The sequence below is a fragment of the Pelophylax lessonae genome (assembly GCF_965119305.1).
Source record: "Pelophylax lessonae genome assembly, chromosome: 2".
In the NCBI taxonomy this organism is placed as follows: domain Eukaryota; kingdom Metazoa; phylum Chordata; class Amphibia; order Anura; family Ranidae; genus Pelophylax; species Pelophylax lessonae.
Window position 1 is genome coordinate 686,294,327 of NC_138769.1, and position 25,264 is coordinate 686,319,590.

General features: G+C 45.6%; 1 protein-coding gene across 2 annotated transcripts in view; it reads left to right on the forward strand.

The window, feature by feature from the left end:
• SLC36A4 (solute carrier family 36 member 4) overlaps positions 1-25,264 on the forward strand; it is a 516,124-nt gene that overhangs the window by 25,134 nt on the left and 465,726 nt on the right. The gene's annotated exons all lie outside the window — the stretch shown is intronic.

Below are 25,264 nucleotides of genomic sequence, written 5' to 3' on the forward strand. Positions count from 1 at the left end.
GCTTCATGTTTTTTCACCTTAATGCATTAAGGTGAAAACCTTCTGGGCTGCAGCTCCCCCTCCCCCCAGACGCCCCTTTTTCTTACCTGAGCCCGATCCGATCCAGTGACGTGCATGAGCTCAGTGGCTCGAGCTGCTGTTGCTCTCTTCATTGGACAGATTGATAGCAGCAGGAGCCACTGTCTGTGTCAATGGATGCAGCAATGGGACTCAGTAGCGAGCCTGCATGGGTGCCCGATGGAAAGTGGCTTTCCGTGGGGGCACCCGATAAAGGGGAGGAGCCAGGAGCTCCGGCAGGGGCACCCCAGAAGAAGATGATCGGGGCTGCTCTGTGCAAAACCCTTGCACAGAGTAGGTAAGTATAAGCGCCGGTTCACATTACCGCGACGCTACTTCGGGTGGCGACCTCCGAGGTCGCGGTGCGAGCAGCGCGCCGCTAACTTCATAACATTGAAGTCTATGGCGGTCGCCTCCGGGTCGCCCCAAAGAAGCTCCGGACCCTTTTTCTAGGTCGGAGCGACTTGTGTCGCTCCTATTAGAACGGGTCCGCAGCTTCCCTATGGGAGGCGACCTGCGGCGACCTGTGAGGCGACCAGGTCGCCTCACAGGTCGCCCTAGTGTGAACCAAGCCTAACATATTTATTATTTTTATTATTTGTATAAAAAAAAAACAAAGGTGTACAAACACTTCAAGGCCCCTTTCACACCTGGCGGTCCATCGGTGGACTCCGTTATTCTCAGCGGGGGATCGATCCGCCGATTCCCCCGCTGAGCAGGCGGATGGCAGCTCTGTCTCCACGCTGTGTGCGGAGACAGAGCTTTCAGGTCCCCGCTGTTCTCTATGGGGGAATTGGATGGGAATGGACTGTCTGTCCGTTCTCATCCAATCCGATCCGCTGGACGGATGGAAAATAGGATTTCCATCCCTCCAGATTTGACGGATCGGATGTCAGAGGACATGTCTCCACTGACATCCGATCCCCCATAGAGATGCATGGGAGGACCGTTTAGATCCACCAAAAAAACAGACAGGCGGTTCTGAACAGTCCGCCTGTGTGAAAGGGGCCTAAGGGCCAGTTCACACCACATGCAATCCAGTGTTTTTTTCTGTATAAAAAATGCATGGGTAGTTCAGTCCAGCGCAGTCAGTTCCAGTGTGTTCTAGTTCCAAAAAAAGTAGAACATGCTGCATTTTTTCTGCACTGGACTGCATATAAAACACACCAAAAACGCATTGGAACACACACGTCCTTATTTAAGGGTAAGAAAAAAGATGGGGGAAAAAATGCACTGGACTACATCAAAAGTGCATCCTAAATGTATAAAAAATGCCCATCATTGTAGCATCATCAGTGAAGCTCATCAGTGCCACCTCCTCAGTGTAGCCTGATCAGTGCCCATCAATGCAGCCTCACCAGTGCCCATCAATGCAGCCTCACCAGTGCCCATCAATGCAGCCTCACCAGTGCTCATCAATGCAGCCTCACCAGTGCCCATCAATGCAGCCTCACCAGTGCTCATCAATGCAGCCTCACCAGTGCCCATCAATGCAGCCTCACCAGTGCTCATCAATGCAGCCTCACCAGTGCCCATCAATGCAGCCTCACCAGTGCCCATCAATGCAGCCTCACCAGTGCCCATCAATGCAGCCTCACCAGTGCCCATCAATGCAGCCTCACCAGTGCCCATCAATGCAGCCTCACCAGTGCCCATCAATGCAGCCTCACCAGTGCCCATCAATGCAGCCTCACCAGTGCCCATCAATGCAGCCTCACCAGTGCTCATCAATGCAGCCAGATCAGTGCCCATCAATGCAGCCTCAGCTGTGCCTATCAATGCAGCCTCACCAGTGCAGGGGAAGAGAGAGGAGAGGAAGAGGAAAGCCAGCCGGATAATCACAGAGTGGGGATCACTTTAACCGCTTTCATTTGAAATGCTGGGTGCTCGCCATCACACACATGGCTCCCCAAATCATCACTGACTGTGGAAACTTCAAACTGGACCTCATGTAACATGGATTCTGTGCCTCTGCACTCTTCCTTCATACTCTGGGACCTTCATTTCAAAAATTAAATACATTTTCCACAGTCAGTGATGGTTTGGGGAGCCATGTCATCTGCTGGTGTTGGTCCACTGTGTTTTATCAAGTCCAAAGTTAGCGCAGCCCTCTACCAGGAAATTCTAGAGTACTTCATACTTCCCTCTGCTGACCAGCTTTATGGAGATGCTGATTTCATTTTCCAGCAGGACTTGGCACCGCCCATACTGCCAAAACCACTGTGCTTAATTGGCCAGCAAACTCACCTGACCTAAACCCCATAGAGAATCTGTGGGGGTATTGTCAAGAGGAAGATGAGAGACACCAGACCTAACAAAGCAGAGGAGCTGAAGGCCGCTATCAAAGCAACTTGGGCTTCCATAACACCTCCATGCCACGCCGCATTGATGCAGTAATTCATGCAAAAGAAGCCCCAAACAAGTTATTGAGTGCATACTATACTGTACATGGACATACTTTTCACTAAGCCATTTCTGTATTAAATTTTTTTTTTTTTTGGTCTTATGTAATTCTAATTTTCTGAGATACTGAATTTTGGGTTTTCACTAGCTGTAATCCATAATCATCAAAATTAACCACTTCAGCTCCGGAAGGTTTTACCGCCTTAATGACCAGGCCATTTTTTTGCGATATGGCACTGCGTTGCTTTAACTGATAATCGCGCGGTCGTGCGACACTGTACCCAAAATACCCCAAATACAATTGATGTCCTTTTTTTTCCCCACAAATATTCTTTTGGTGGTATTTGCTCACCTCTGCGGTTTTAATTTTTTGCGCTATAACAAAAAAAATAAAAACAAAAAAAAAAAAAAAAAAAAAAGCATTATTTTTCACTTTCTGCTATAAAACATTCCCAATAAAAAAAATTTAAAATTCCTTTTTTTTTTGGATCAGTTTAGGCCAATTTGTATTCTGCTACATATTTTTTGGTAAAACAAAAATTCCAATAAGTGTATATTGATTGGTTTGCGCAAAAGTTGTAGTGTCTACAAACTATGGGATACATTTATGGACTTTTTATTTTTTTTTTATTTCTACCAGTAATGGCGGCGATCAATGATTTTTAGCAGGACTGCGACGTTGCAGAGGACAAATCTGACACTTTTTGGGGATCAAAGACACCAATACAGTGATCAATGCTTAAAAAAAATGCACTGTTACTGTATAAAGGACACTGGCAGGGAAGGGGTTAACACTAGGGGTGTTTAAGGGGTTAAGTGTGCTCCTAGGGAGTGCTTTCTAACTGTGGGGGGGAGTGGATTTACCTAGAGAAAAAGAGAGATCCTGTGTTTCAGCTTAGCTGAAACACAGGATCTCTCTTTTTCTGTCTGACGGAACAGCGGTCTGCCTTGTTTACATAGGCAGGCCGCCGTTCTGTCATTCTGCCGAACGATCGGCTGGGCCCGGCGGTGCCCCTCAAAACCCGTGCACAAAATCATGTATTTGTGCGTAATTTTTGCGCAGCCGGGCCGACCCTGCTGCAGTATATATGCGGCAGATGGTCCGGAAGTGGTTAAAAAGAAATGCTTGACACATCTATATAATATATGAGTTTCACTTTTTGAATTGAATTACTGAAATAAATTCACTTTTTGATGATATTCAAATTTTATGAGATGCACCCGTATGCGCCATTTTTTTTTTTTTTTTATAGCCACGTTGTGAGAGTTGTGACGAAATGACATTACATTCTCTTTGAAATTTTTCCTCATTTGAGCAGTTGGGCCCGGCCCTAACACATTCTGCCACAGGTATGGATGGTACGGTGTGTGCCAGGTGACACAGTGCCATCATTTCAGGGCCGTTCACACTACATGCAGTGCAGTGTTTTTTGTTTTTTTTTGTTTTTTTTAATTAAAAACCTATGGAAAGTAGGCTTTATGGGTTCCAATGGCATAGTTCACACTGGCGCAGTGTGTTTCCGTTCTAGAAAAAAAAAAAGCACAATGTGCTGCTTTTTTCCTTCACAGAACTGTTCTAGAAACGTCATAAAAAGCATAAAAAATTAATAAAAAATTCACCAGACCCCAGCACAGTAAAAAAAAAAAAAGAAGAAAAAAATGCATCTGGAAACGCAACAAAAAATGGGGTTAAAAACAGGCACGCAGAAACAAACCTGGAGGACGTTTTCGTGGTTTGAACAGGCCCTAACATGTCTATTGCGCTGCATTTATTTAGAATATACTTTTTCAGAGTGGTTTGGAGTGTTCTTTAGCCTTCATGGTGTTTTGTGATACTGACTCACCAGACGTTAGAGCGTCACGACACATTTGTGTTTTATATTACAGTCACATGAAACGCCTTGACTTCACCCATGTGATCTCCAATTATTATGTTTGAAAAAAAAAAAAAAGTGCCCCAGCATAAAGTCGTGTTTTTTGTTTTACTTTTATTATGAATAATTTTAGGGCTACAACTAACGATTAAAAAAACCTCAAACGTTTGTTGTATAATTTAGTCATTATGTAAATTTTAAAAATTAATATCTCTCAATGCAGTGGTAAATATAAATAATCAGCTATATCTTTGGGGAACAAAATATCTTATCCACTGTAAAATTAATAATAGAAGAGATGTACATTATATACACTATTAGAGGTTAAATCTGGTACACACAATCAGAGATCAACATTTTGAAGAGAAAAACATTTAAAAAGACCTAAAACACTGTTTTGCAGATTTTCAGACATTTTAATAAAATATTATGCAAGACTCCCTTTTCACTCTCACAATTTTTGGACAGTGTATGCGTTTTTTTTTTTTTTTTTTAACTTACATTAATTTAAATTTTTAGTTTTAACCACTTGCCGACCGCCGCACGACTATTTACTGCGGCGGTCAGCCCCTCACAGGAAAAGTGATGCAAGGCTACGTCGCTTAGCCTGTGAGGCTCTAGGGAGCGAGCGCGCGCCGCCGGAGGCGCGCTCCCGCTCGGTCACGGACCCCCCCCCCCGCGTGTGTGCCGGCGGACCCGATGTCCGCCGGGCACTCGCGATCGTCCGTTACACCGGGAGAAAGGCAGGCGGGAGAATGTAAACAAAGCCGCCTGTCATTCTTCCCTGTGTAAGAATAGTGATCATACGGTTCTGCTATGTAGGACCATTGATCTCTGTTCTTACACCAGTAGCCACATCCAATCACAGTTAGAAGCACACCCCTAGGGACACACTTAACCCATCTCTCTAAAAAAAAGTTAACCCCTTCACTGCCAGTGTAATTTTTACAGTAACCATGCATATTTATAGCACTGATTACTGTAGTAATGTCACTGGTACTCCCAAAAGTGTCAAAAATGTCAGTCAAGGGTCCGATCTGTCCGCTGCAATGTCACAGTTCCGCAAAAAAAAATCGCAGATCGCCACCATTACTCGTTTAAAAAAAAAAATGACAAAAATCTTTCCCTTAGTTAGTAAACGCAATAACTTTTGCGAAAACCAATCAAAATACGCTTATTGGGATTTTTTTTACCAAACATATGTAGCATAAAACAAATTGGCCCAAAATGTTAAAAAATTTAGATTTTTAAATTTTTTTTTTTGGGAATTTCGTATAAAAAAAATGTGAAAAATATTATTTTTGCAAAATTGACGCTCTTTTTTTGTTTATAGCGCATGATTAAAAAATTGCACAGGTGATCAAATACCACCAAAAGAAAGCTCTGTTTGTGGGAAAAAAGGACGTCAAATTCGTTTAGGTACAGCGTCGCACGACCGCGCAATTGTCCGTTAAAGTCACGCAGGGCCGAATCGCAAAATAGGCCCTGGTCAGGAAGGGGGTAAAATCTTCCGGGGCTTAAGTGGTTAATATTGAATGTTAACCACGTCCTGCCCGCATCAGTGCAGCCTCCTCAGTGAATGATATATATATAAAAAAAAAAAAAATTTCGATCTTTTTTCGTTTGTTTAGCAAATAATAAAAAACCCGGCGAGCGGTGATTAAATACCACCATAAGAAAGCTCTATTTGTGTGAAAAAATTGATAAAAATGTCATATGGGTACAGTGTGGCATGACCGCGCAATTGTCATTCAAAGTGTGACAGCACTGAAAGCTGAGAATTGGCCTGAGCAGGAAGGGGTATAAGTGCCCCGTAAGCAAGTGGTTAAAAGCAAGTGAAAAATGGCCTAAATGGCCAGCATAAGACATTTAGTAGCAGCAGCATGATTTTTTTTATTACCTGTCATGATGACAGGTAAAAAAAATAATTAGCCCTTTTATAGTACAAAAACCGCAGATAATCACTACTATAAGAGGTTAATCTATACTGTGAAACAGTGAAAATAATGTATATACAGTATATATAATTTTTTTTTTTTAATTCTGCTATAAAACATCCAATAAAAAAAATTGTAAAAATCTATTTTCTTCATAAATTTAGGCCAATATGTATTCTGCTATATACCATATTTTTGGTAAAAATCCCAATTAGTGTATATTTGATTGGTTGGCGCAAAAGTTATAGCGTCTACAAACTATGGTGTATGTTTATTGGAATTTTTCTGGACCGGAAGGATTTGCCCCCTTAATTACCAGGCAATTTTTTGCGATTTGGCACGGTGTTACTTTAACGGACAATTGCGCGGTCGTGCGACGCTGCACCCACATAAAATTGAGGTCCTTTTTTCCCACAAACAGAGCTTTCTTTTGGTGGTATTTGATCACCTGTGTGTTTTTTTATTTTTTGGCGTTATAAACAAAAAAAGAGCAACAATTCTGAAAAAAAAAAAAAATCAGCGACCTATAGTGGGACTGCGATATTGTGGCGGACAGATCGGACCCTAACTGACATTTGTAACACTTTGTGGGGACTAGTGACATTATTACAGTGATCAGTGCTAAAAATATGCACTGCCACTGTACTAATGACACTGGCTGGGAAGGGGTTAAACAAAGGCGATCAAAGGGTTAAATGTGTGCCTAGCCAGTGTTCTGCTGCACTATATTGTGTGTACTACTTTTACTCAGGGAATTGATGGATTTTAGTCCCTGCTTGCATGCAAACAAAATGTATCCCCCCCCCCCCGGTCAGACAGAACAGCGATCTGCCTTGTTTACATTAAATTGTAATCGATTATGTCAATTCGTTGTTTCAGCCCTAATTGATTTTAATCTCTCTGTTCTTTTACCTTTGGCATGAAATTGTTTAAAGCTGGATTCACGCTCTTGTGTTGTGCTAAGTGCATATTGATGTGCGTTTTTCTTAGCGTGTTGTACATTTTCCCTAACATGTCACAACCCATTGTGACATATATGGATTGATTTAGTAAAACTGGAGAGTGAAAAATCTGGTGCAGCTCTGCAGAGAAACCAATCAGCTTCCAGGTTTTTTGTCAAAGCTTAATTAAATAAGCTAAAGTTAGGCTGGCCATACATGATACAACTTTCTTTCAGTTTTCTGTCAGATTTTCTTGAAATTTACCTTCCAAGTATGTAGTATGAAGGCCTGTCTAATTAGATACAAGTGAAAGTGTTGTTAAGATTTGACTTCACATTATGTGGTTTGTGGTAGATCTGACAGAAAATTGTACAACAAAAGTTGAACGTGTATGGCCAGCCTTATGGGCCATACACACTATAAGATTTTCTGAAGACTTTTGTCTTTAGACTTACCAAAACCATATAATATGAGGTCAAACCTAAACACTTTCAATTTGTATGCAATCCGGCAGGCCCTTGCACTCAGTGCTGTATCTTGGCCTAGGCCTACAAGGCCCAGGCCTAGGGCGGCACTTTGCAGGGGGGCAGCAAAAAAGCTGCACCCCACATGAAAAAAAAACAGCCTACTCCCAGCTCCCGCACAAAAGGGGTCCCCGCCGAATTGTGCTACACTTTTAGAATAGTGCCAGTCTTATGGGGCGGATTGGGCTGGAGGTCAGGGTACAGGAGGCAAATCACTAATAAGGCAGCACTGATATGCTGCACTGATGGGCACTGATGAGGCTGAACTTATGGGAACTGATGAGGCTGCACTGATGGGCACTGATAGACTGTGGCTGTGGTCTGTGGTTTACAGATGACAGGGCGGGTCATAAACAGGAAGGGGGTGTGGCCTTTACAGTAAGGGGTGGGTTATATTTAAATTAGGGGGTGCACAAGTTTAGTCAGGCCTAGGGCAGCACAAAACCTAAATACACCAGTGCTTGCACTACATAGAAAAATGGGGATATTGCTGCGCTAAAATGTAAAGATAAAAACATACATGAATAAAAAGTCAACAGACCATATGAAAGCAGCCAGCCACCTGATCTAGAATCAGAAATACCAGATCTAAATAGCAATATAGAATGGGATAGGTGCAGCGCTAACACAATTGAATCCACAGTCCATACAAATGTTCAAATGGATCAAATACAAAAGTTCATCAGAGAGTGCTCCAATAAAGAAGGGAAACTGTCCACCACTTCAAACTTGGAAAAAGCCCCGAGTGCAGGAACCGCCACCAAGATAATAAATGGCCTCTTACCAAATTGCAATGACCCCCATTACAAGGATCAAAGACAGCCTGTGTGATCAAATCAGTGCCCAGATCGACATGTATCGATTCCCAGTGTTCCCTCAGCAGCTCCGACCGGAACAAGTGAACATAAGGAAAAGAGGGACAACTCCAATAGTGAAGTACGTTCACAGGTTTATTCAGTAAAAGCAGAGTGGCAACTCACGTTTGCATGAAGAAATCACAGCATGTCTCGGAGCTATACTCTCAGAACCTTTGTTTCCAACCAATAAAATGGCCGCCGTGTCTCCTTGCTGGCCTCAGCACGACGAACCGCAGGCTCCTCCTCCGACCAGTTTCGTCAACACGAAGTCACGGCGGCCATTTTATTGGTTGGAAACAAAGGTTCTGAGAGTATAGCTCCGAGACATGCTGTGATTTCTTCATGCAAACGTGAGTTGCCACTCTGCTTTTACTGAATAAACCTGTGAACGTACTTCACTATTGGAGTTGTCCCTCTTTTCCTTATGTTCACTTGTTCCGGTCGGAGCTGCTGAGGGAACACTGGGAATCGATACATGTCGATCTGGGCACTGATTTGATCACACAGGCTGTCTTTGATCCTTGTAATGGGGGTCATTGCAATTTGGTAAGAGGCCATTTATTATCTTGGTGGCGGTTCCTGCACTCGGGGCTTTTTCCAAGTTTGAAGTGGTGGACAGTTTCCCTTCTTTATTGGAGCACTCTCTGATGAACTTTTGTTTACTGCACCCTTGCACTACATAGAAAAGGTAAATCTGAAGGAAATCTAACCACAAAAGTTGGATAGTGTGTATCCAGCTTTAAGCCCCGTACTCACGAGTAGAAATTCAGCTGGGAAATTGTTAGTATGGTGCTTCCGACAACCGACTCCGACTTTTCGGCTGAAAAAATTCTGGTGTGCAGACTATAAAATTTTTGTCGACCATCAAAACCCGTCCGATTTTCGTCTCATTAGTACAGATTTCGATGGGGAAAAATCTTATGAGCAAGACTAGGCATGCTCAGAGATTAAAGAACACAAAGAAAGCAATCCAACACATGACATCACTTCTGAAGTAGAATTCTGTTGTGCGGGAAAATTCGTGTGCAGTCTAGGCACATTCCAACCAACAGACACCACTCTGGACAAAATAAATGTGTTGCGTGTGTACGAGGCTTTAGAAGCTGATTGGCTACCAGGCACAGCTGTACCATATTTTGCACTCCCCAGTTTGTTAAATCAACCCCATTGTAACACATTGTATCTCTGCGCTTATCCCTCGTTCACATTGGAGGCGGGTTTATAATCGCGTGAGTTCAGCTGAACTCCAATAATTTCAAACCCTCATTTCATTGTTCGGGGGCGATTTAAAAGGCATCTGTGTGGCTTCATGCACAGATGTCTATTGTATTCTCCCCCGAAGTCCCCAAAAGTAGTGCAGGAACTGCTTTTGGAAATCGGTGCAAAGTCGGCGTTGCACTGATTCGGCCGGTGCCATTTCTGCGATTTGGCATGCGATTTGAACATGGGGTTAAATCACTTTTTTTCACCCTCCCCACCCCCCGCATTTTTTTTATTTTTTTTTTTATTTTTTATTATCTACCTTCATGGTGGGGAGTTTAGCACATTTTAGATACTCATCCACCCAGCGTTTCCAGCACCGTCCCGCAGAGATCCTCCTCTCTTCTGGCAGCGCTCAGTCCCATGCTGCCATATTTTACAGTAACCTCATTGAGAGGCTGCTGGCTGTTCTGGGTTCAGCTGGCTGGTCTCTCGCTGACGCTCTGCTAGGCCTGTCCCCTCTTTTACTGAATGAAAGGCTTTGCCTACTGGGATATGTGATGTGCATAGGGAGAGCAGTGCATGTCGTTTGCCTAGACCAGTGGTTCTCAAATCCGGTCCTCGGGACCCACTAACAGGCCAGATTTTAAGTATTACCTTGGGGGATGCAGACTAGAATACTGCAATCACTGAGAAGCAAATGAGATCACCTGTGATGTAATTTAGTTATCTTGCAAACCTGGCCTGTTGGTGGGTCCCGAGGACCGGATTTGAGAACCACTGGCCTAGACCAGTGATGGGGAACATTGGCACCCCAGGTGTTTAGTAACTACATTTCCCATGATGCTCAACTACACTGCAGAGTGCATGAGCATCATGGGAAATGTAGTTCCAAAATATCTGGGGTGCCAATGTTCCCCATCACTGGTCTAGATGAATGACGTGCAGAAGGAGGGGGGCGGACATTTAATAGTAAAAAAAAAAAGTTCCCTCAATGTGCAGAGGACCGGAGGAGGGGCGGAGAGGAGGGATGATGACATGGAGGGTGAAGATCCGCTCTAAGTGCCGGATCACACATAGATAGCAGAAAAAACGAGTAAATATCCCCTGCGCTCAAAAAGTGCATGTAGGCCAGAGAGGCATTGGCTGAATCGTAAGCAACAATGGTCTTGCTGCCCTCTCGGGATGATGGGTATCCACACAAACCTGAAAACGAAAAGACAAGAGAAGGGCGCACCGACCTAGTGCAATACCATAAGATATTTATTAACATATATGGCACTTTTCCACTGCATGGAACCGAACAGTTCGGCTCGCTTTTGTGCTTTTCCACTGCTGGTACCGCATGGTACGGTGTAGGAACGGTTCGGTACGGTACAGCTGCGCTTTTCCACTACATGGAACCGAACGGTACGGCTCGCTTAAACAGTACCACCTCAGTTGTGGTTCCAATAGGGCCGTACCGGTACCATATCCCACAATCCTTTGCATGCAACCTTGACTGTTTGTCACTACTAGCCACTGATTGGTCAGAGAATCATTGTTATCCCACCCACTTACTTTAGTGGAAAAGCAAACCATACCAAACCGTACCGAACCGTTCCAACACTGTACCATGCAGTGGAAAACCAACAGGGCCAAGCAGGGCCAAGTGGAGTCGAGCCGGTATTTGAAGTGGAAAATTGCCAATAGTCTACTCACAAGAGTATGCTATAATCAAGCGAAAAAGAGAGAGTCCCTTCAGCTGTCCAGAGACCACAGGACCGTGATGCTTAGTTGTGTCAAGGAAGCTTGAAGGTGTCCATATGGCTAACGCGTTTCGAGGGAGGACCCTCTTCCTCAGAGCCGACCATTCACACATATGCAATTTCAGACATTGCATGTGATTCGCACCGCACTGCTGTGAAAATCACATGCGATGTCTGTGCGATGCGAATTTGCACCGAGTCAGACCAAAGTCGAACAGCACCAGACTTGTATCGCATGGGTGTTCACACCTATGTGATCCGATTCATGTCCAAACTGACAGTTAACACTGCGATATGCAAACTGATCTGGGGTTGTCGTTAACTTTGTATTGATACCCCCAACAGTTTGCATATGGCAGTGTGAACTGCCTGCGAGTCGGATGCGATGTGGGGATCCGCAGTGGATTCGCAGGGTTCCCGCATCGCACCAATGTGAACCGGCACTAAGGGCTGCATGTTTCATTTTCCTCCAGCGTTACCAATGTCGCATGCTGCTGTGAATCGGTGTGTTGCAAACCATAGACTTCAGCTTGTCATTGCAATCAGCCCCCATTGAGTAATGCAGCTCTGTGCAGATGATGAGAATGAGCCCCAATTCTGCTAATCAGTGCCTGGAAACCAAATGAAATCCACTGAGATTTAATTTTTCTTTGGCAATAAAAGATGAAATCTTCTTAGAGGGTGAATATGATTTATAAGCACTGTAATCAAGCTGTCACTAAGGCTGGATTCCCTATTACTTGTTTATGTCACCTGGCAGAGAATACATGGGAGTAGAGTGACACTATCTTTTCCCTTTGTCATGGATTTAAAAGTTGTTGAAATGTGAATTCAGGTGATAAATTCCTCATCCCTGTCACCGGGAGAGGCTGTGTGAATATAACAGGATTCCCCTTGTGTCAGATAACAATTCTACTCTGCGGAAAAGAATTAAAGGAACACTTTGAAATCACATCAGATATCAATGGGGAAAATATGCTGGATATCTATACTGATAGTGATTGGGTAATTTGTTAGGAAAGGATGCCACATTGTTTGATGGAAATGAAAATTATCAACCTACAGAGGGCTGAATTCAAAGACACCCCAAAAATCAAAGGGAAAAAATGATGCAGCAGGCTAGTCCATTTTGCTGAAATTTTCATTGCAGCAACTCAAAATGGTACTCAGTAGTTGGTATGGCCCCCCGTGCTTGTATGCATGCCTGACAGCGTCGGGGCATGCTGCTAATGAGATGACAGATGGTGTCCTGGGGTATTTCCTCTCAGATCTGGACCAGGGCATCACTGAGCTCCTGAACAGACTGAGGCGCAACCTGGCGGCGTCGGATGGACCGAAACATAATGTCCCAGAGGTGTTCGAGCATGGGGGCCATTTAAAGATCTTAATTCCTTCATCCTCCAGGACCTGACTGAATACTCTCGCCTCATGAGGCCAGGTATTGTGGTGAACCAGGAGGAGCCCAGGAACCCCCGGCACCAGTGTAGGGTCTGACAATGGGTTCAAGGATTTCATCCCAAAACCTAATGGCAGTCAGGGTGCCATTGTCTAGCCTATAGAGGTCTGTGCGTCCCTCCATGGATATGCCTCCCCAGACCATCACTGACCCACAACCAAACCAGTCATGCTGAACAATGTTACAGGCAGCATAACGTTCTCCACGGATTCTCCAGACCCTTTCATGTCTGCACATGTGCTCAGGGTGAACCTGCTCCCATCTGTGAAAAGCCCAGGGCGCCAGTAGCGGACCTGCCAATCCTGGTGTTCAATGACAAATGCCATTCAAGCTACACAGTGCCGGGCAGTAAGCACAGTGCCCACTAGAGGACATTGGGCCCTCAGGCCACCCTCAGGAGGTCTGTTTTTGATTGTTTGGTCAGAGACATTCCCACCAGTGGCCTGCTGGAGCTTCATGGTGCCGGGCAGTGAGCACAAGGCCCACTAGAGGATCTCAGGCCCTCAGGCCACCCTTTTATTAAGTCTGTTTGGTCAGAATCATTCACACCAGTGGTCTGCTGGAGGTCAGTTTGTAGGACTCTGGCAGTGCTCATCCTGTTCCTCCTTGCACAAAGGAGCAGATATCAGTCCTGCTGATGAGGAAAGGCCCTTCTATGGCCCTGTCCAGCTCTCCTCCTGGAATCTCCTCCATGCTCTTGAGACAGTGCTGGGAGACACAGCAAACCTTCTGGCAATGGCACGTATTGATGTGCCATCCTGGAGGAGATGGGACTGCCTGTGCGACCTCTATAGGTTCCAGATATCACCTCATGCTACCAGTAGTGACACTGACCCTAGCCAAATTCAAACCTAATCCCAGTAGTTTAATTGACTTGAAGCCGTACTCTGATTTAAAAGTATTCTTTTAATTTGTTTGAGCAGTGTATTTACACATACCAAGTAATATAGTATCCGCTTGCTGTCTGCAGTACATAGTTATTTATGTTTTGATGGTTATACCAAGCAGGTGCAGCCAAGAGCTTGCTGTCATTTCTTACAGCTGGCAATTTGCTGATTAGTGAAAGCGATTCAGGGAGCTCTACAGCTGCCCAATTATTTTTACCGTACTGAGGAGCCTTCCTCCACCTCTGCCCGCAAATGTTCTCGGGCTCTTCCATTCCTATGGCGGTGCCATGGTAAACAGCTGGGATCACTTCAAACGGAGGAGAGAACATCTGTTCCCCAATCTCCTTTGTGACTAATGAAACTGACTGATGATAATTGTCACTTTTAGTTTCAGAGCTGCTAATCAAACATGATCTGTGCTTTATTAGCTGAATTGGAGGGCTGGGCAGACATTGGGGTTCTAAGGCCTGGATCACACCTATGCATTTTTTGGTGCTTTTTGTAGAAACGCGCTACAGTTCATTTAGCCCGGGTTCACACAGATGTGGAGCAGGACACAGCATGTAATTCACACAGGAATCGCAGCACATGCGGTATCTCTGGGGTGAGATTTAAGCCATAGAGTTATATGGCTCAAATCTCACCACATTCACAACAAAACTCATGTAGGATCCTTTTTTTGTCCGCACCAGAATCGGATCGCATAGGTGTGCACACTCATAAGATCCGATTCTGCAAATCACAATGCATTTTGGAAATTGATTTCGGGGTGTCGTTAACTTAACATACACTCCGCAGTCAGTTTGCATGAATGGGTTGTGATTTTGATACAATGCCGAATCCACAGTAAATTTGTGAATTTACACCACATCTAGTGTGAACTGAGGCTTAACATGGTTTCCTATGGAACACGTTTACATCTGTGCTTTTTTCAGCCATTGCGGTTTTGGAAAGGGTCAGGGACTTTTTTAAACGCAAAACAGGGCCTCTTTTTTTTTTTTTTGCTTTTTTGGTGCAAAAGACTTCAATGGAGAAGCTGCAGAAAAGTGCATTTTTTGCCTTGATTTGCGTTTTTATAATCTGTGCAGAAACAAATAGGGCAAAAAAAAAAAAAAGCATAAATAATTCAAATTGTGACAAAATCACGTGTGCAAAAGCACAGCAAAAAGCACTGCAGAAACCATCAAAAGCAAACTGCATAGGTGTGAACCGAGCCTTATAGACTCCATCAAGAGGACCTGTTACCTGCCCAAAGCTATCACATATATGGCGCTTTTCCACTGCATGGAACCGAACGGTTCGGCTCGCTTTTGTGCTTTTCCACTGCATGGTACTGCATGGTACGGTGTAGGAACGGTTCGGTACGTTACGGCGGCGCTTTTCCACTACATGGAACGAACGGTACGGCTCGCTTAAACAGTACCACCTCGGTTGTGGTTCCAAGAGGGTCGTACCGGTACCATATCCCATAATCCTTTGCATGCAGCTTTGACTGTTTGTCACTACTAGCCACTGATTGGTCAGAATCCTTGTTATCCCACCCACTTACTTTAGTACTACTTTAGTGGAAAAGCAAACTGTACCAAACCGTACCGAACCGTTCCAACACCGTACCATGCGGTACCATGCAGTGGAAAACCAAACCGAGCCAAGCAGGGCCAAGTGGAGCCGAGCCGGTACTTGCAGTGGAAAAGTGCCATATTGGCTTGTTGGCCCCCTTGTGATAGCAATAAAGTTCATTAAAAAAAAAAATATGGTGACACTGAACTACTCTAAGAGTATGTAAAAAAAAAAATCATAAATTGAATAAGAAGTATCAGAATCCCTGATCGCTGCCAAGCCAGTTATATGATGATGCTGTACTACGGTAGTAGTTGTGTAGACGAAAGAAGTTGTGGTGCCATCTTCCTGGATATACAATGTAGCAGAAGGGTGAAAATCACAAGACTTGCTGAGCGGAATTACAAATACTTTCACACAATTGGACTGATCAGGTCCACCTGTCCGTTTTTCAGGCGGACCTGATCGGGCCACCTATTCTCCTCTCTGGAGAGGTGGATGTCAGCAGAGATCCGACCAGATCCGCTTAAAACAGACGGATGGTGATACGTTCGCCATCCATCCAGCGGGTCGGATCGAATGGGATCAGATGCAAACACACGTGGGCTGTTTACATTTAATCTCCTTATACAGGAGAGCGGGGCTCTGACAGGTCCATCTCTGCACAGTGAGCAGAGATGGACCTGTCATCCTTATTAAAAGCTTACCTGTAGGTATAAACAATAGATGGAAGTTTTCTTCCTCCTTTAAATACTCTAAAACCGGGCTTGACAAATTTGCTTTGAATCTAGGAGCCAGCTAAAAAAAAAGTTAGGAGCCAGTTTTTTTTTTTTTTTTTTAATGAAAAAATCTTACAGGTGGAACATGTAACATGTTCCCGTAGGTGAGCTGTTTTTGCCTTTTTTTTTTTTTTGCGCAAGTTTAAAAAATAATTTTAGGCCTGAAGATAAAGTCTCCAAACATTATATGGGGGAGCAAGAAAATACTGCGCTAACTAATGAAGTGAAAAAGCAGCTGGCACCAATCACTAGACAAAAAAGTGACCAATAATACAAAAACGGAAAAAAAATGTGCAGCGCTAATAAATATGTATAAACAAATAATACATAAAAGTCCAATCAAAGATTAGCAAGAAAAGTCCATCAAAAAAGTCCCAAGTGAATAATGTGATGAGGTAAGTCCAACAAAGGATAACGTGATCTTAATGTGCAGCAAATCCCAACACCAATAAAGATACGTGAATTGCGCTCACCAGATGGATAGGACCCAGATACCATATAGCATATGGGTCATACAGGCTTATGGGAATATAAGTAGGATGTCCCAGCTGGATGTACCGACCTCAACGGATTCCATGTGGATCAGCAACGATTATAGACACACCAGATCTCAACTCCAACACGGATATAGATAAAAACCAAAGGGGGGACAGACATAGTGTAATACTGCTAAAATCAATTTATTAAAAGATAAAGCCGATACACTTACAAACATCCACAAGTAAAATGCATGTCAGGTATACATAGCAGGGCTGACTGTAGTCCTCTTAACGCGTTTCAGCATAAATGCCTTTATCAAAAGAATTATATAATTCTATTATATATTTTTTGAAAGCAGACATACCCTGGAGAATAAAATATTGGTAGTTACAATTTTTTATGTCACATGATATCACTGCAAAGGTCTAGATTTACTGCGGCAGGGCGGCTCAGCTGCTCATAATCGCGTAGATCTACATCAGGGTTGGGGAACCTTTTTTTCTGCCATTTGGATTTTTGTAACATCATTCGGGGGCCGTACAAAATGTATGCATAAATGTAATAGACATTGCTTTGCGGCAAAAAAATGCTGTAAAAAATTGGGTGACTTTGAGGTCACAAAAGTGTGAAAGGGGCCTTCAGTAATCAAGGTACAGTGTGCCCCCTTTTAATGAAGACTGACCACAGCGTGCCCCCTTTCAATGCAGACTGACCACATCATGCCCCCTTTCAATGCAGACTGACCACAGCGTGCCCCCATCAATGCAGACTGACCACAGCGTGCCCCCTTTCAATGCAGACTGACCACAGCGTGCCCCCTTTTAATGCAGACTGACCACAGCGTGCCCCCTTTAAATGCAGAGAGACCACAGTGTGCCCCCTTTCAATGCAGAGAGACCACAGTGTGCCCCCTTTCAATGCAGAGAGACCATAGTGTGCCCCCTTTCAATGCAGAGAGACCATAGTGTGCCCCCTTTCAATGCAGAGAGACCACAGTGTGCCCCCTTTCAATGCAGAGAGACCACAGTGTGCCCCCTTTCAATGCAGAGAGACCACAGTGTGCCCCCTTTCAATGCAGACTGACCACAGTGTGCCCCCCTTTCAATGCAGACTGACCACAGCGTGCCCCCTTTCAATGCAGACTGACCACAGCGTGCCCCCTTTCAATGCAGAGAGACCACAGTGTGCCCCCTTTCAATGCAGAGAGACCACAGTGTGCCCCCTTTCAACGCAGACTGACCACAGTGTGCCCCCCTTTCAATGCAGAGAGACCACAGTGTGCCCCCTTTCAACGCAGACTGACCACAGTGTGCCCCCCTTTCAATGCAGACTGACCACAGCGTGCCCCCTTTCAATGCAGACTGACCACAGCGTGCCCCCTTTCAATGCAGACTGACCACAGCGTGCCCCCTTTCAATGCAGACTGACCACAGCGTGCCCCCTTTCAATGCAGAGAGACCACAGTGTGCCCCCTTTCAATGCAGAGAGACCACAGTGTGCCCCCTTTCAACGCAGACTGACCACAGCGTGCCCCCTTTCAATGCAGACTGACCACAGCGTGCCCCCTTTCAATGCAGACTGACCACATCCTGCTCCCTTTCAATGCAGACTGACCACAGCGTGCCCTCTTTCAATGCAGACTGACCACAGCGTGCCCCCTTTCGATGCAGACTGACCACAGCGTGCCCCCTTTCGATGCAGACTGACCACAGCGTGCCCCCTTTCAATGCAGACTGACCACAGCGTGCCCCCTTTCAATTCAGAGAGACCACAGCCTGCCCCCTTTTAATGCAGAGAGACCACAGCGTGCCCCCTTTTAATGCAGAGAGACCACAGCGTGCCCCCTTTTAATGCAGAGAGACCACAGCGTGCCCCCTTTCAATGCAGAGAGACCACAGCGTGCCCCCTTTCAATGCAGACTGACCACAGCGTGCCCCCTTTCAATGCAGACTGACCACAGCGTGCCCCCTTTCAATGCAGACTGACCACAGCGTGCCCCCTTTCAATGCAGACTGACCACAGCGTGCCCCCTTGCAGAAAGCCAGTGCACTTACCTGCAGTGGCGGCTTCTCCTTCTCCGCCTCCTCCTCGACCAATGGCATGTGTTCGCCTTTTGGCCGATCAGGAAGCAGGGCTCGAACCCGCTTCCTGATTGGCCAAGGGGAGGCTCCGTGTGACAATAGCGAATTTTCATTCGCTATTGTCACACAAATCTCTCCTCCCTTTTCTGAGACTTGGACTGTCAGGACGGAGCCATCGGCTCCTTCTGACACAGCGGCACGGGGGGGGGGGGGGGGTTGCCGGATGCAACGATTGTGCGGTTCGCAGGTTCCCCACCCCTGATCTACATGATTATGTGCACGCAGTCTCGGTTAGACACAGTGGGAGCCAGGCCTTGGGAGGAGCGGGCTCAATCGCCGCTGGCCTCCCGCGATCTTCGGGGAAACTGACAGGAGAGCGCCTGCCTATGTAAACAAAGCAGGCGGCTCTTCTGTCGGACAGGCACAATGAGATCATGTGTCTCAGCTAAGCTGAAACACGATCTCTGTGTGCCTGTCACAGAGCCCCCCTCAATCAGTAAGCACAATAAGGCTCACACTTAACCCCTTGATCACCCCCAGTATTAACTGCCTCCCTGCCAGTGTAATTTATACAGTAACAGTGCATACTATTTACTGATTACTGTATTAATGTCACTGGTCCCCAAAAAGTGTCAAAAATGTCAGTTAGTGTCAGATTTGTCCGCCGCAATGTCGCAGTCCCCGCTAAAAATCAATGATTGCTGTCATTATTAATAAAAACAAAAAAACAAAAAAGTCCAAAAATCTATCCCATAGTTTGTAAACGGTATAACTTTTGCGCAAACCAATCAATATACGCTTTTTTGGATTATTTTTACCAAAAATATGTAGCAGAATACAAATTGGCCTAAACTAAAAAAAATGTAATTAGTTGTATAACAGAAAATAAAAAAATATTGTGATTTTTTTCAAAATTGCCGCTCTCTTTTTGTTGATGATCAAATACCACCAAAAGAAAGCTCTATTTGTGGAAAAAAAAAGGACATCAATTTTATTTGTAACGCAGCACCGAATCGCAAAAAATGGCCTGGTCATTAAGGGGGTAAAACTTTCTGGAGCTCAAGTGATTAATGTTTTTATGAAGTTCTTTGCTTTTTAATCATGTATAATAAAACCTAGATATTTTATCTTGAGACTCCTTGTTTGGCCTGTACAGTCTGACCTTTTTTCTTTGGTTTTTGGCATGTTTACGTAATTGAAATTATTACATTTTTAACTTTTTAGCTCTGTTTCGTAACACATTCTGAACTTGAATAAACCTGCACATTCTTATCTCTAGAGAGGAAAATTAAAAATTGCATTGAGCTTCCTTCAAAGTATCAGTGTAATTCAAACTGTTTCATTAATTTCCACATTTTAATGAGAATCCGAAATTGTAAATGTAATGGAGCAACACCGAGAGAGCTATAAACACATGACTTCTGAAACGCTCCTGAATAAATCTCACAGATTTGAAAGTTTTTAGCACATTATTAAAGGGACTGTATGCCAAGCTGAAAGCTCCAGCTGCTACTGAGGTTTCTGGTTTACTCCTAGACTGCTTTGGTAAAAGTATTTCATTGACTTATTATTATTATTGATAATAATTTTATACCCTTGACGTTGCCTGTACGCATATCAAATATGCTGCCTTACGGAATTGGGTCTTTATCCATGAGATCACATATATGCGTACCTTTCTTTGTGTTGCGAATGTCACACAGCGTACTCCTAGCACCTAGACCAGGCTCCCAATGAGAGCCCCCAGTCTTGTACTAGCAATCAGGACTTGGGACTCCAGGTCACCTGATCACAGTGATAGCCTCTGATTGGCTATCACAGAGATCTGTCAGCCTTTTGGCTAAGATCAAGTGTAGCATCTGTTCTTATCAGTTTTTGGGAGGGAGAATGCCGGTGCCTCCTGAGTGGGGGCGCTGGCGAGTATCCTTTCTGATAAAATTAGGTAAGGAATGGTGATGGCGGTAGGAAGACCTTTTTCCTCCCGGGTTGAATCTGGCCTGATGCACCAGGCTTGTCCCCGGTTGTAGGCAAGTTCTGATGCCTTCCTGGTAGAGATGGGGCTGCACTGGTCTGGCCGAGGGCTGGGCTGTGAAAAAGCCTGTGGTGTATGTGGCGTGTCTCTGGGGTGGTAGTCCAGGGGTGCTTTAATTCTCACGATGGGGGAGCTCACCTTGGCTTTTTGGCACTATAATCACTGCACCTTGTCACACTTTCTCTATCGCTCATTGACAGACGTAGTCTTCTTGATTCTCAAGAGCTGGGTTATGTTGTCTCCGCAGGAGTAGGACTAGGCAGAAAGACAAAACGTTCTGGCTCCACCTTAGGGGCAGTCCCTGAGGGTATATCCTACCTCTCTCTGCTACAGGGAATCAGTTTTTTTCTGTCTAGTCAGGAGTAAGGACCTAAGTTCCTTGCTGGGATCTTTTGGTCCTGGCAAGACTTTTTTCTTTAGAAAAAGACATTTTTTTAGGTAGTTTTCTCCAGTGTTTTTTTCCTGTGAGATCTTCAAGCAAAAACGCCGGACTGGGCGACACTTGTGGTCACCCCAGCCGGCCTACGAGCGCGTGCAGACCATGGCATTGCGCTTGGTCGGCCGCAACATATTCAAGTAAGTATGCGGGGCCGGGCGATGGGCTGGATGTTGAAATCCAGTGGTCACCCCGGTTTCTGCCTAAAAGCGCGTGCAGACCAGTGCGCTGAGTCGGCCGCGACGGAGTCCCAGTAAAGGGACTGACTTTGCGAGTTAAAAGTCTCGCTTGGACGCCAGGTACCAGAGAGTCGAGGCGTCCACAAACCCCCACCTCGGTGGAGAGGGTATTGTGAAGAGAGGGTGCCTGTCGGTTCGGTATGGTGAGTAAACGTTCCCTTTTTTCCTCATTATGAGGCAGTATATATTATGGGCCCCTCCATATATGGTCAGTATATATCTGATACTTACAAGTCCCCCTTGTAATACAGCATGTGTTTGTGGGAAGTGGACTTGGTTCAAGAGCTAACACTCTACCCAGCAGACTGTAACATTACAGCAGACATAGGAGGTATAATCCTACCTTATGTGCAGTGTATCTCTGTAGATCCATATGTCACCTCTTAGCAGAGTGCAGGTGGATGTGCTGGGAAGACGATATCGGCGGTCCGCCGCCATTTTGCCGTAGACCGTATACATGTATGTCCTCAGGTCACGCCGGCCGCCATGTTTTTGGAGTCTTATGTCTCTTCTATGGGGGCGGCCATGTTTTGTGAGCCCAGCTTCCTCGTGGAGGGCTGGGAACGCCGGAAGGCGTACTCAGGGGGCGGAGCTACGCCTTCTGCCCGGGAAAAAGCAAACAGCTCCTTCCAGTCTGTGTAAGACAGACGCTGGCTGCAGTTTGTTGGAAACTGCACTGCATCGGTTGGTGAGCCTTGGGGGTCCCTCTCTCTCTCTCTGGGATCGAGAAGCAGGTACTCTGAGGGGCGCTATTGCGCTAGGGGGAGACACACAAAAAAAAAAAAAAAAGAAAAAGTTTTTTTGTTTTTGCTGGCAAAGGTGTCCTGTATTAACATGGACCCTGCCACTCATGTATCTCCTCCGGATCCCCTCGAGGGGTCTGCGGGATCCTCCAGCACCCCATTGACAATTGAATCTTTGTCAGCTATTATGGAAACTTTTGTGTCCCGGGTGGAAGTGGCTTGTCAGGGACAGGGCGCAAGAAAGCGACCCCCGCCTAACCCCTTATTATCTGAAACCTCGGATTCAGACTCTGAGCCTATTTCTGCAGTTGCAGGTACTTCATCTGGTATTGGTGTCTCGGGTCCTGTCTCTTCAGACAGTGAGGAGGATGTTTCGGCATCCGCCATAGCCCGAGAGGAAGCGTTGGTAAACGCACTCATTGTATCTGTTCAAGAGACTTTAAGGTTACAGGGTATTCCATCAGAAATAGCTGAAACTGAGATCCCTTTTGGGACTAAAAAGCGCATCAAAGTGGCAAAGGTTTTTCCATTGCCCAAATGTTTTGGCAATCCAATCGATGAAGAATGGCGTCTGCCAAAACGCACCTTTAATATTTCTAAACGCATTGACAGGCGCTATCCGTTTGAGGAAACCCTTATTAAGAAATGGACAGAACCACCTGTGGTGGATTCACCTATTGCTAGATTGAATAAAGCCACGGTTATTCCTTTAGAAGACGCTCCGTCTTTTAAAGATCCAGTGGATCGCAAGATAGAAGCTATGTCTCGCACCATGTTTTCCTTGATTGGATCAGCTTTCAGGCCAATAATTGCTATTGGTCTGGTTTCGCAGGCTGTAACTGAATGGACCAAGTGGTTACGCCGGGACTTAGAAGAAGTCCCTCAGGCGGTATCAGATTTGTTGGAACAAATGATACAGGGGTTACAGTTTGTATGTGATGCGGCGTTAGACGCCACTCCATTAATGGTGCGAGCATCAGTCTCAGCAGTGGTTCTCAGGCGTACACTGTGGCTAAAAGGTTGGTTAGCCGACCAAGGTTCCAAAAAAGCATTGGCTAATATCCCCTTTTCAGGGGAGCGTCTATTTGGAGCCAACTTAGATGAGATCATTAAGGATCTCACGGGTGGAAAGAGCACCTTTTTACCGCAAAATTTTAAAGGTAGAGGAACTCGTCAAAGACGAGGGCCTTCTTTTTCTGCTCACAAGAGGTTTTTTCGTCCAGCGGGTGAAAAAACTAAGTCCTCCAAAGCTCCTGCAGGAGGCGTCAGGGGTCGTTGGTCGGGCAAGCAAAAGCCCGCCCCCTCCAGACCTGAAGATAAACCATCCAAAGCCTGAAGGTGCGCCCCCACCCATAACTGGGGTGGGGGGACGTCTTCGCCGGTTCCCGGATCCATGGCTTTCCAGAATCCCGGACAAATGGGTTTGCGAAGTCATAAAGTCAGGGTACAAGATCGAGTTTCGATCTCTCCCACCGGCGCGATTCTTCCCTTCCAATATCCGTCTATCCGCAGATCGTTTAGAAGATCTGCGGAGAGCAGTCACAGATCTACTACAACAAGGAGTGGTAGTCCACGTTCCTTGGACAGAACGGTTTCAAGGGTTTTATTCAAACCTGTTTACAATACCCAGGAAAGAGGGCAAAGTGCGTCCAATTCTGGACTTAAGAGCACTCAATTCTTTCGTCAACATAAGAAGATTCAGAATGGAGTCCATTCGCACGGTAGCAGCCTTCCTGCATCCAGGGGATGTCCTAGCGTCCATAGACATCAAGGACGCCTATCTTCACATTCCCATTTTCGCAGGACATCAGCGTTTTCTACGCTTTTCCGTAGAGGAGAACCACTATCAGTTTGTGGCGTTACCTTTCGGTCTCGCCACGGCTCCGCGGGTCTTCACAAAGGTGTTGGCCCCAATGTTGGCACTTCTGCGCCAAAGAGGTATATCGATTCTAGGTTACCTAGACGATCTTCTGCTTCATGCAGAGTCTCCTCAGACCTTGCTACAAAACATAGAAATTACTATGATTTCTTTACAGGAATTCGGATGGCTGGTGAACCAGCAAAAGTCATTTCTGGTTCCCGCCCAGAGGCTCGAATATCTGGGTCTAATTCTAGACACAGTCAGGACGAGAGTTTTCCTTCCGGTAGGGAAACTTCGAAAGATTCAATCAGCAGTCCAGTTGTTACTGTCCAACAGCTGGTCTTCCCTTCGGACGTGCATGAGGGTTCTGGGGTTGATGGTGGCTTCATTCGAAGCAGTCCCATTTGCCCAGTCCCATACCCGAATTCTTCAGCAAGAGATTCTTCTCAGATGGAATCGGAATCCGGAATCCCTGGACAATCAGATACGATTGAGCAAACAGACCAGAGAGTCTCTGGTTTGGTGGCTTCGGTCTCCAATGCTCAGCCAGGGAAAGTCATTTCTGCCAATATATTGGACGATAATGACCACGGATGCCAGTCTATCCGGATGGGGAGGAATTCTTGGTCAGTTATCTGTCCAGGGACTTTGGTCCCCGGAAGAATCCAGATTACCGATAAATGTATTGGAACTGAGAGCGATCAGACTTTGTCTGATTCACTGGACCGAGCAGCTCCAGGGCAGCCCGGTTCAGATCCAGTCGGACAATGCCACGGCCGTGGCTTATGTCAATCATCAGGGGGGCACCAAGAGTGTCCGAGCGGCCAAAGAAGTGGCTTGCATTCTTCGCTGGGCGGAACGATTTGTTCCAGCAATCTCTGCGGTGTTCATTCCGGGGGTGGAGAATTGGCAGGCAGATTATCTCAGCCGTCAGACCCTGGATCAGGGGGAATGGTCCCTCCATCCAGACGTTTTCCACCAGTTGTGCCTACGGTGGGGCACCCCGGATGTGGATCTGTTGGCATCACGATTCAACAGGAAAGTTCAGAGATTCGTGGCTCGCTCCCGCGATCCTCTAGCAGAAACCGCAGACGCACTGATCGCCCCGTGGGGGCAATACCAGCTAATATATGCCTTCCCTCCTCTCGCGTTACTGCCAAGACTTCTTC